Source organism: Solanum verrucosum, unplaced genomic scaffold (assembly GCF_900185275.1).
Source record: "Solanum verrucosum unplaced genomic scaffold, falcon-dt-bn FXZP01000063.1, whole genome shotgun sequence".
Taxonomy (NCBI): Eukaryota; Viridiplantae; Streptophyta; class Magnoliopsida; order Solanales; family Solanaceae; genus Solanum; species Solanum verrucosum.
Genome location: NW_026020137.1, coordinates 141,559 through 154,402, shown reverse-complemented (window position 1 = coordinate 154,402; position 12,844 = coordinate 141,559).

Here is a 12,844-nt window from a genome sequence, read left to right as displayed (position 1 = left end):
TTGTAGAGTTCTATTTTTGTAGTTCCTAATCTATAGGAATCTGTTGTAACTCTTTCCTTCTATTTAGGCTTGTTTAATAGTCATTATATTTTCTACGTCTTGTATAGATTCTTTATAAAGAAGCCATTTGATCATTAATACGGTTGGCTATTTTCCTATCTTCTGCTCTCATTTTTTTATGGTATCAGGGCACTTCTAAACTCCCACGAGTTGATCCTTTTTTTCTCGCGCTGCTAATTCGTCCAAATGGCCCCTAATATTTCTATGACCAATGCTGATGGAGGCAATAACTCCATCGCTATTGTCCAATGCAATCCTATGACCCAACTACCCATAAAATTAACTAGCAGTGACAATTTCTCCCTGTGGAAAGCTCAAGTTTCAATGCTTATGCGTGGTCACAATCTCTATGATCATCTCGATGGCTCCATCCCTTCCCCCACTCTTACCTTCTCACGAAACACTCAGGATGTTGATAACCTTGAGTTCATTCTTTGGTATTGCCAAGATCAGATAATTCAAAATGTTATCTTGGCCTCTGTTGATCGTACACTTGCCCCTACTATTAGTGTTGCTGTCTTCGCCAAATCTGTCGAGATGCTTTGCATAATGCGTATGCGAAAACAAATCTCAAACAAGAATTTTTAGCTTGCATGATCGATTGGCTTGCCTCACTAAAGACACTCATCCAGTTGTAGATTATCTTCATCAGGTTCAATCACTTTGTGATGAACTTGCAACTACTGATACACCTATATCAAATACGGAACTCATTGTTAAAATTCTCATTGGACTCGGATAAGAATTTTAAGAACTCTCTGCTTCCATTCGTGATCGAGATTCAAAAATTTCCTATGAAGAGCTTTACAAAAATCTTCTGTATCACGAGCTTTTCCTAAAGTATGAGGATGACAAGAAGCCGCTATCAACTACTATCATTGTTGTTGTAGCACAAAAGACCAGCTCAACACCTCATCACCAGGGTAACAATAATTACTCCCGAATCGTCATCCAGGTGCGAACACTCCTCCCAACAATCAACAGTGACAAGCACAACCATGGCGCCCATAAAGAAACAACCACAACCCTTTGAAAAAAAAATCGTCGCTGCCAACTATGTGATCACGTAGGTCATTCTACTTGATTCTGCAGATCTTAGTCCCATAACCATCTGCAAGCCCGGGCAAACATTATTGTTCGTTATCCTCCTCAGCAGACTCCTTGGATCGTGGATAGTTGAGCCACTCATCATATATTGCATATGATGCTCAAAGCCTCACCATTGTACATGACTATCATAGCACTAAAGAGATAACTATGAGCAATGGTAACACCATTCCAATATTCCATACCGGTGACGCTAACATAAGTGCATCATTTCAAACTTCTCAATACCTTATGCTCCCCTCTGATAAAACTAATCTTATTTTTATTTCTACATTTTGTCATGATAATCATTCCTCTATTAATTTTTTCCCCTTTCCATTATCTTGTAAAGGATGTAAGTACGGGGCATCTCTAGATCGCTATGAGTGACTATGCATCTATGCACATCATTCTCCTCAATGCAATGTAGTTGTTCCAATTCACTTGTAGCATCGACGCTTAATTCATCTTAATCATCATGTTTTAGATACTATTTTGAATAATTTCCCTTCTTGTTCCACTTGTAATTCTTGTTATACTAATGTTTCTCAACAAAGTCCTTTTCTATTGAAATTTTATTTTGTTGTTCTTCTTTATTTTTTTAAATCCTCGTTTTTCTTTTGTTTGTATTTTAATATTTCTTAGAATTTGAACATTAAACCTTAACTTTCGCATCCCCAAACATGTCAGCCTACTAATACTCTTTCCAATGGAACTCTGGAAGCAATATAATATGATTCGACACTAGAGAAGACCTACGATGAACTAGTTGAACTCCTAGACAAACTCTTGGAAGGCAACCCGGAATGGAATTGAGATGTGCACAATTAAATGGTGCAAAAGGCTGCATAAATGTTAGAATTTTATCAAATAACTACATTGACTTGATGAAATGCTTGAAAGCATATATGTGTACTTGAATTGTGTAATTTGTTTTCTCTTCTATGTGGTGTGATATTGCTTGTGTGCATTGATTGTTGAACATCGTGATGAGACATGTTATGATTATGATGCCGAGGTCTTTGCCGGTAAGGAAAAGTAGAATAGATTAACCTACGGGCATAAGAACAAATCCTCTCAATGTTCTTTGTTGCGTAATAAACATCTAGAAATTGTATGCTTATTTTCTTAATTGAAAATCTTAAATATGCCAAAATAACATTAAATCCTAAAAAATATTAATATTAATCACAGTAAGAATCAACAAATATTACAAATGCCAAAAAGATGAAGATAAGAAGAATAGTAATAGTTTAACAAAAAATTACATGTTGGAAGAAGAATAGATCCATTAATTTTTTTAATTGAATTTATTTGTGTATAAATAAAGAATAGAGATAATGGGTAGAGTTGTTTTAGGTAACCACTTTAAATTCAAATTCAAAAGATAACTACTTTGTCGTATTTTTTAAGAATAGTATTAAGTGGATTGGTTACATAATTTGAAAAAGTCACATTTAAAATAATATTTAAAAAACAATATATATATATATATATATATTCTCATGTAACCGTTTTTTAAATTACTGGGAAAATCTTGAATCATGAATGTGTGGGAAAACCTTTCACCAAACCATGATCCCTTGTATGTGATAAAACCTTTCACAATTTCATTGATGCTCATCTTAAAGCAACATTTAGAACATAAAACATATTTTCATAAATCATGCATAAACTTTCATAGCATATCATTGATAAATTCATAGCTTTCCTTCATAAACCTACATCTTCATAAATATAACGACCCTAAAAATGACCTAGTGAAAGTAGAGCCTAATGTGTGTGCGTTTGTGTTAGTCATGAGTTTTGATGTAGTTTGATGTTGTCCCGAGCCATGGTTGAGGTGTTTAGATGTTATACGTCAAGGTACGACCCCCAAGGACCACCTTAAGATTCCTTGAGGAGGACCCTAAGTCTAAACCCCAAGACCCCAAGGAAACCATCAAGTTGGCCAAAACATGGTGACCTACGGATGGGGTTCACGCCCCGTGGATGGCCTCCGTAGGTCAAGAGGCCTAAAACAAACTTGCAGCCCCAGACCACGGACCAGCAGCACGGTCCATGAGTCCAAGGGGTGAATGGGCACTGTTTTTCTGGTCCAGTCTCGGCCAAGCTAGGGGTGAGTTGGTAAATTCATCCCAAGTCCTAATTAATATATGGACGATTATTTTAAGTTTTTTAAGGTATTTAAAGAGTATTAAAACATTAAAATGGTATTTTAGATTTCATTATTCACTTTTCCCTAAATTAAAACCCTTCCCCCCTAAAAAGTTCTCTCTAGAAATTCCATTGGAGATCAAGGTCAAGATCAAGCTTGGGTTGGAATTTCAAGGTGTTTCTTATTCAATTTTATGGGATTCTTCAATTATAAGGTATGGTGATCCTTTATCTAGGGCTAGCTTTCACCCTAGAGTCAATTACAAAGAAGTTTTCAAAGTCTTCAAGTTTCTCAAAAACCTAGATTTCACTCAATCGCATGGGTTATTGCATCAAACATTTTCAAATGATAAACTATGATTATATTGATGTCTAATTGATGATTTAAGATGATTTTTACTCCATGAACCCATGATTTCTCTCAATTCCTAAATTTGGCCTTATGAAATGGGTTTGTTGCTTATGAATGAATGATGATGGATTTATGTGTAGATTGATTTAGATTATTGATTTGCATCATTATCTATGCCTAATTATGGTGAATTGTTGATTAATTGAGGATTTGTGATCATAGCCTTGAAAGGGTAAGTTTGACCCAATTTCATGTTAAAGTAGAATTGTCTTGAATTGTTGATCCACTTGAAAGGTGGAGGTATTTGCTTACTATGTACATTGTGATCATGGCCTTGAAGGCATAGTGTGAGGAATTCAAGTATTATCATGATGTTGTATATATGAATGTGATGTGAAACACGTGTGTGATCTCAATGAATGAATTATGATCTTGTCTAGAAGCTAATTGTGTTAGGATTGAATGTTATCTCTCTATTAACACTCATGAATGTTGATGATGAAATTTGAAGGGTTCTATAATGTGATGTTGAATGAGATCTCTTGAATTGGTAGGCTTAGGCATCCTTTTCTTATATGATGAGTATATCTTGACTTGATGTCTTAGTGTCTTGAATTGGTAGATCTAATGTTGGTAGCCTTTTCATGAATGAATGAGTTGATGATTATGTTAATGAATGTTGAGTCTATTGAAAGGCTATTCTCAATTGTACTCTATTGAATGCTAATGATGTGTTGATTGAAAGGATATTCTCGATCTTGCACTAATGAACGATAATGGGGTTCTTAGATGAAAGGCTATTCTCATCTTTGAATCTATGAGCTATCCAATGAATGAATGTTGGGTTGAGATGAATGCCCTCACGTGAGTTGAGGTGGGGTGTCTAGTAATAATCTCTTATCCCTTAATGTGATGAATGGTAAAATACTCTATGGGAATGTAATCTAAGCACCGAAAGGATATTGAATGAGATAGAAGCTCTCACGTTAGTTGAGGCGGGGTTTCTAGTAGCAATTTCTTGAGATGGATGCCCTCACGTGAGTTGAGGCGGGGTATCTAGTAGCAATCTCTGTGTTCCTTAACTATGTTCCCACATAGGATAGCTAGTGGATCCACTTAATCTATATACCGGTTTACCTTAGGCAAGTAGACCAACCCTCACGATGTGGGAGTACATCAGATTCCATGATCTAGCTCTCATGGTCTATGTCGGTTAAACGCTTATTCCCATAATATGAGATGTGCATTATAGTTTCTTGAGGATCTCTATGAAGTGTGGGTAGTAGTATGGGATGCTATCCATACATGGCACGAATAGGCTTCAAGAGGGCTATAGTGAGTTCTCTATGTCTTAATGACTATTGTTTGAAAGACCTCTAAATTATGTTATTGAGTGATGTTGACTCTTATATGCTTAAATGTAAAGATGCATGCTATACTTGGATTGTATTATGAGTTACTTCCTTGTCATGACTTATTGTATACGAATGTGCCTTGTCTATGGTGACCTCAAAGGAGTACTTAGTGTGAGTAGTAGTATGGGATGCTACTTGTACATTGCACAAGTTTGACTTAGAGTTGTCTTAGATGATGGTCTTACTGTGATGATGTGATTCATGTGATGTTTATGTGTCTTATATTCTCTATTGTGTAAAGGTGAGAAGGATGAATGGTAAGTTTACTTTTGGTGACATTAAGGTGGTACTTTAGTGTGGGTGGTGGTATGGGACGCTATCCATACATTGTACAAAGTATAGCGTGAGGGTTACTTGAGGTGAAGGTTCAAGGTGAAGGTAAAGGGTTATATATGTGATTTTGACTAAATGTGAATTATGTGACTTTGTATGTTGGTTGTGACTTATATTATGCCTTTTGTATCAATGTTCATGAAGTTTTTTCAAAAATGGCATAAAAGCATGGCTCTCAAATCAAATGTCCTTTTTAAGCATGTTTTTGCATGGTCATCTTACTTTGTACATCTAATGTGCTTAACACCATTCTTCCCCTTTTCTTACTAAGTGTAGGGTTTGGAGATGTTGGTGTTCTATGCTTGATGGATAGGTTTCTAAGGTGCTTGAAGATGAAGACTTGGTGAGTCCTCATAGTTTCGAGGACAAAACCCATTGTGTCTCCTTTTATGTCTTTAGTTTATGTTAAAGATTTTGTATCGGCTATGTCCCTATGTTGTATACTAAGTATTAGATGGTTTGAGACATAGCGTACAAAGTCTAAAAAGTCTTCCGCTTGCTTTTTAATAAAATGTCTTCAATTGTAAAGGAATGTTTTTAATTCTTCTCTATTTTCCTATGTTCTTATGTTAAAGAATTCTATAAGGCTTGTATTAGACCCCTTCGGGGTCGAGTACGCAGTGTTACAACTAGGGGGTGCTCTCGGGTCGTGACAATAAATTAATAGTTGAAATCATTTCCAATGCATAAGTCATTTGAGATCAATTGAAAAATATGTAACTGAATCAAATTAATCATAATAAGATCAAAATCAAACAATTGAATCATAACTATGAAGACCATGCAGAATTTGATGAAAATCTAAATAATTTTGATGAAATTGATTGTGAAGAACTGAGATATTTTGGGACTAAATGGGTGAATGGACCCCATTTATGAATTCCCACATACCTTGATGATCTAAGACCAAAATTAATGGAGGAAAAAGGATACTTGAAACTAGAACCTTATATTTGTCCCTCGAAGCTTGAGAGGATTTGGAGGGGATGAATGTGAATGAGAATTGGCGATCTGAGAGAATGAGAGGGTTTGAGTAGATTGGAATAAAAGGATAGTTATAGGTCTTAAAATTGGGGTCAAACCGACATAGTAAAATATTTTAAATGCATAGGAAAGGAAGCAAATACCCTTCAAAATAACTGCCGAATAGTTTCTATGGCCCATACTGTTCAACCATAGAACCAACTTCAGAAATCCAAATATTTAATCAATTCCTACTAGACCTTTCTACCATTCGTCTTCCGATCTATGGTCCGTAGACCCTTTCCATAGAAACCAAGTTCAAGCCTATTAAGTGAAGTAGCGGCCCTTTGTATTGGATTATTGAATTTCAGTCTTAATTTCAGAGACTTTGGCTTCGCAACACTGCAATCTGAACTCCATCTTTGTGATTTTGATAACAAATCTTGCATATACTTCGATGGTACTTCGATACCAGACTTTCATGAACTTAATGTTGGTGCCATATATGATGGTTCTCCAATATTTCTCCCAAAACAGCGGAATCAAAACTTTCATACAATAGTTAAGATAAACTGATAAATTTTCCATGTTCAGTGCAACGTAGAATATTACTTAGTTGTGCAAAATTTTCTCATTATAGAGGTTGCAATCCTTGTTCCATTCTTGAAAAGTATTGCCGATCAATTTTTACTGTAAAATTTTAATTAACATCAAAGTGAAGAACGATTTTCATTTCATAATTCGAAACAACCGCACAAAGATGAAGCATTAAATGTAAATTGTTATAAATAACTGCTAAGATCAACTAAACTCATGTGAAGTTGCCTCAAACATTTTAACAGAAACTGGCATATTAACTTACATGTAAATCTAGAACTCTAAAGCAGCATATGATCGCCCCCGCTACGATGCCACGCCTAATTTTCCTATCTGCTGAGTGTCTGATATAAATGTTGTCTCTGAGAAACATGAACAACATATATGACACTATAAAGCTGTAACTTGTAAGCGTGTGAAATGGAATGGTTATATAGTTACTAAAGTAAGGTAAGATTTTTATTTAATATAGTAGACATCAATGCAGTAAAGTCATTTGCTTAACGCAACTAAAATTTTTAGCAAGGAAATACAAATTAGCTTAAAACAAATCATACAAACTCAATTCAACTATTACCAATACACAAATAAAATGCACAAAAGAAATATAACAAAGTAATTGATATTCATTTGTCTTGTTACATTTCTTGCTCTATTAACTTTCTCAAACATATGACATATGTTTCCAAGGTTTTTTATTATAATAACATTGTTGCGTGCAAGGTAATATAGGACTATAGAAGAAAGTTTAGTACAGATAAGAATTTATTATATTATATATTATAAGAGAGAAAAACTTATTAAAGAGATCTTAAATATTTGAATTATCAGTGATCCTCTCTTCTTCTAAGACTTGGATTGAAAAATTCAGTTTGAGAATAGAAACATTTTTTCAACAGTTATTTTACCGAATTTCAGGTTTTAGTTCTTATATCCAAACGGACATTGAAATTCACACAATAAAGGAAAAAATCTCATAGAAACAAAACGACACTATCTCATCAATCATAACAACACTATATAGAGTAGGGGTGTACAAGTCAAACCGTAAAGTCAAATCGAACCGACGAACCAAATCAAATCGGGAAAAAAAACTGATTTGTGATTTGGTTTGGTTGGTTTGGCGGTTGAAGAAAAAACCGACCACTCTTGGTTTGGTTTGATATTAAAAGAAAAAAAGTCAAACCGAACCCAAACCAAAACGACAATATATATATATAATTTTATTTTATTTATAGATAAAAAATATTATTTATAATCTATTTTGCTAGTATATTTTTAGTTAGTTTATAGTTTTCAATGTTTATATATTTTATTTTAAATTTGGGTTTGTACAATTTTGTAATATATATATATATATATATATATATATATATATATAATTTTATTTTATTTATAGCTAAAAAATATTATTTTTAATCTACTTTGTTAATATATTTTTAATTAGTTTATAGTTTTCAATGTTTATATATTTTATTTCAAATTTGGGCAGCTTGTAAAATTTGTAAATATTTTATTTTATATTAAGATCCAAAGTTACAATTATATTGTTATAGTTTTTCATATTCGAAGTTAACAATTTACTTTGTAAGTATTTTGTTTTGTATTCAGTTTGCCTCTAGCCTTTAATATTATTAATTTAACATAATGAACATTGATATTTCAAAAAAAATATTTTGTACTCATGTGAATTTTACCGTCTTTTTAAAAATTTCTATTCATTTAACATTTTTTAAGTTTAGCTTATCACACAGGTAAGTGAAAATATATTTAATCTCTTTTCCAAATACCATATAGTTGTAAAAAACCGGAAAAAAAAACGAAAGAACCGACTAAAACCAAAACCGAAAAAATTGACTCTATGTGGTTTGATTTGGTTTTTAGATTTAGTAAACCGACATAATTGATTTAGATTTTTTTTTAATGAAAAAACAAACCAAACCGGCCTATGTACACCCCTAATATAGAGTATTTGAAATAGTAGTCTTTCATCAATTCTTAACTATCATAATAAACTGAGACATCAAATCTAAATAGATGCAAATATCTACTAAAATGAGAATTTCAGGTAATCTAACAGAAAGTGGCATATTGACTTACCAACACAATTATTAAAACGGATCAACAGATCTCTCTTGTAGTCTTATTTCACTTGTATGTTGTTACTCTCTTGGATACCATTATGACATCCTATTCATAATTTTGAAACAATAGTTTCTAATTTTTCAGCTCTCATGTCACATGTGGTCATTCAACTCATAAGGTGATAGCGCAGAAGAATCATGACTTGGCAGTTGAATTAGCAGCATGTTTTCAGATGTAGTTGGAATCTCAATTTAGTGTTGTCTCTGACTTAGATTAGCTTTGATACCTTTGGATCACAATAATATTGTGTCTAGATGATAATGTCTATTGATTTATTAAAAAAAAAAAAGGCAAATACAGAAAGGGAGTGAGTTCATCTACTGTGACACTTGATCTTTATTAAAAATTCATACATACTATAAGACACATCTATGTATTACAAGCACAAAAATTGGAGAAAACTACCTTGGTTGTTTAGTGGTATGAGTGCAAGATAAATCAGAGTGCCAAAGGAGGAGGGTATTTTACAGTTAAGACCCAAAACATGTACATCTCCATAAAAGTCACCTCCACATTGCCTATGGTACAGTAAACAATAATTTCAGCAGAAGTCGCATGTCCTCGCCGGTACAAGTAGTGCTTCACCTAAAAAAATTTAGGATATCTTGATCACTCTTAAGCTGCAAAGGCAAAAGAAATATTATACGTTAATTTCTTCACTCTTGTCTAGATCGCTGGATCAATTTTCACTAAACATATCAAAGATATAGTAAAAAACTACTCGAAAACAGGCAATTGATTAATCAAGTAGTCTATTAGATTGGAAGGTGAAATAAGTTTTCCCCAAGTGTAGGCATAAGAAGATTTTTCACTATATTTTCGTTCTGAAAGTAATAATTTTCAGTCAATAATTTACTTTCTATCAAATCATATCTTAATTAGTTCAAAAACTTTCAAGGTTGCTTATAAGTTTATGAGAAACATGTTCCACACAGTAACCAAAATTTAAAGGTATGTCAAAATCAAGAAATAATGTAGAAGGTAAACTACTGCAGGGCAATAAGTAAACAAACAAAAACCTTAAACATTATGAGAAATAGAACTCCAAACGACACTCAAAAATTAAAATACTAAGTGAATTCCCAAAACTTGTATCTAGATCGGAAATCAATATTTTTTACTCTTGAAAAATCGAACCAATAAGGTTGCTCACTATGAGATGCAGTGTTCGAACACCAAAAAGAGAGAATTATATCATAAAAATGCGAGAAGAAAATGCAGACACTCACATGCAAAATTTTGAATAGCCATTTTAAATTCTCGCATCTTCCATATGTATACAATATTCAAGAAATATCAAATATTAAGAATTCATAAAAATGACATGCAATTATTGGTTTTGTTCCAAAAGGCAATTCGAAGTTCTACAACAAAACATCCCGTCCCAAAACGTAGTCACCACCAAAGAGATTACTTCCACAACATAACCATAAATATCATAAAAACGTAGTCAGCACAGGGTTTTTTTAAAAAAGAAAAAAAAAACTTTACTCATTAATTCACTTGACATTTTTAGAATAATGCACCAAAAGATTATGAACCAACCTACGTTTTTTGGCTCTTTTTTTATTCAAATTAGAATTTGCATTTAATTTTAACCTAATAAATTATATATAATAAAAATTTAACTGCATTTTAATTAGAGTTTAAATACATAACTTTTATATTTAACTGATTTTATATATAAAAAATAAAAAATAGAAAGATAAAGGCTTGAAATTTAAATTAATCTTTACAATTTTGGAGATGGTTACAACTTCGTCATTTTATCATAACTGTAAGAGTTTTCATATTAAAAATATATTGTGAATTTCAACCTAACTACAACTTCTCAATTTTATCATAAACTCATCTCTTACGATTTTTCTCTCGTATTTTTAATTTGGTTTTCTTATTCTCATAATCTTTCCATTTTCTTATAAAAATTTGTAAGTGCGCTAAAAGGGCCAAATAGTTTCTTCATAAGCTAATCAAATATACCAAAAAGATAAAGCAAATTCAAAGGAGACACACAAAACATTATTGTTGTCAAATGCGTGCAAAATTTCAACAGAAGAAAAGGAAAGAAATGCATAAAGATATAAATCAAAATTAATCTTTTAAGTTTTCTCTTATATAGAGCACTGCTTCGGTGTTGTTGATGTTCTGAAATCTATCCAAACAATTGAAGGTATTACAACAGGTTGGGATCACCAATTCACGCGTTCTTCTTATTTTATAAATATTGCAATATGCGGGTTGTATGTGGTTTACTTTGATGTCTAAGTATCTTTTTTTATCTAAAATTTTGATTATATTTTCTTTAATAAGAGTCACACATTTTACTAAGGAAATAATTATCTATATTTCAACTATAACTTGAAGACGCATATTAAAGGACATTTGGTGTTGGCATGAACGAAAAGAACAAACAAAATGAACGACACACTATAATAACATGTTACCACTCATATTAGGGTATATAGGTGAGTGTTTCTTACTTCTTTATATTTGATTGACTGTTATCAAGAAGTAAATAAAAAATACAAGTTATATATTAGAAATTTTGTTAGCAAAATTTAAATTATAATTTGTATACCAAACATGCAGCAGACTGACCATATTTGTTTTTGATAAAGCTTTGTGTTTTGATATAGATCAAACTAAAAATTCACGATTGCAAAAATATGGATTTGTTTTGAATTCAAAGCAGGGTCTTTCGGTGAGTGCTTCTTACCCCTATTTTTAAATTTGATTGAATTATATCGAATGAAACTCAATTCGAAAATGGTAGAATGTTATATTAGTTAGGAATAGAATATTATACAACAATTGTTGATGTTGTGCAGAATACACCATGAAAGATGTTGCATATTAGTGTTGCATGTTAACATAATGGGAAGCATGGACCTTTGAGAACCAACTTCAAATACAGATCCGTGAAGTCGTGCATGATAAATTTGCCTCACATGTTTTGATGTTTTTTTTCTCCTAGAAACACATCTTATGAATACTTATCCAAATTGGTTTAAATATCGTCCTAAAAATGACATTACTTTTGTAATACTTATCTTAATTTAATCAAAATCTTCTTATGAATGCATATCTAACTTGGATGACATCTTCCTAAAAATGACATTACTTTTGTGAATACTTATCTAAATAAATTTATTTCAAATAGTAAATTGTGAAAACTCAAAAAATATAATAATTCATGAAAAGTTAGTTAATACATTTAATTCATCTAAATTTAATTTAAATTTGTTTCAAATAGTAAATTTTGAGAATTCAAAAATATAATAATTCATTAAAATAATAAGCATATATTTATTTAACTATTACTCTCTTGCGTTACTATTTATTTTAAAGTAATATTATATTTCAGTTTGTTTGTATCACTAACTATATGTAAATTTCTTATGAAATCAATTCTTGAAAATTTATAAAAAAATGAGGAATTATTTTAAATAAACTAAAATTTTATTGTACATAATATAAGATATTACGACATTTTAAAGTCAAGTGTCTGCTTTTTTTCTTTTACTATTTGTTAGATTATGACAATCTTCCAATAAAAGCGGGACAATTGCATTTTAAATAAACGAAAATCAATGAAAAATACAAGAATCTCAAAGTATAAATTTAAGTTAATATTATTATATTTTAAATATCCGCACAAAGCGCGGGCACGAATACTAGTAAGAGTAATAATAGAAGAAAAAGTGACACGTGTCAGCACCACAAAATATGCTTTTTA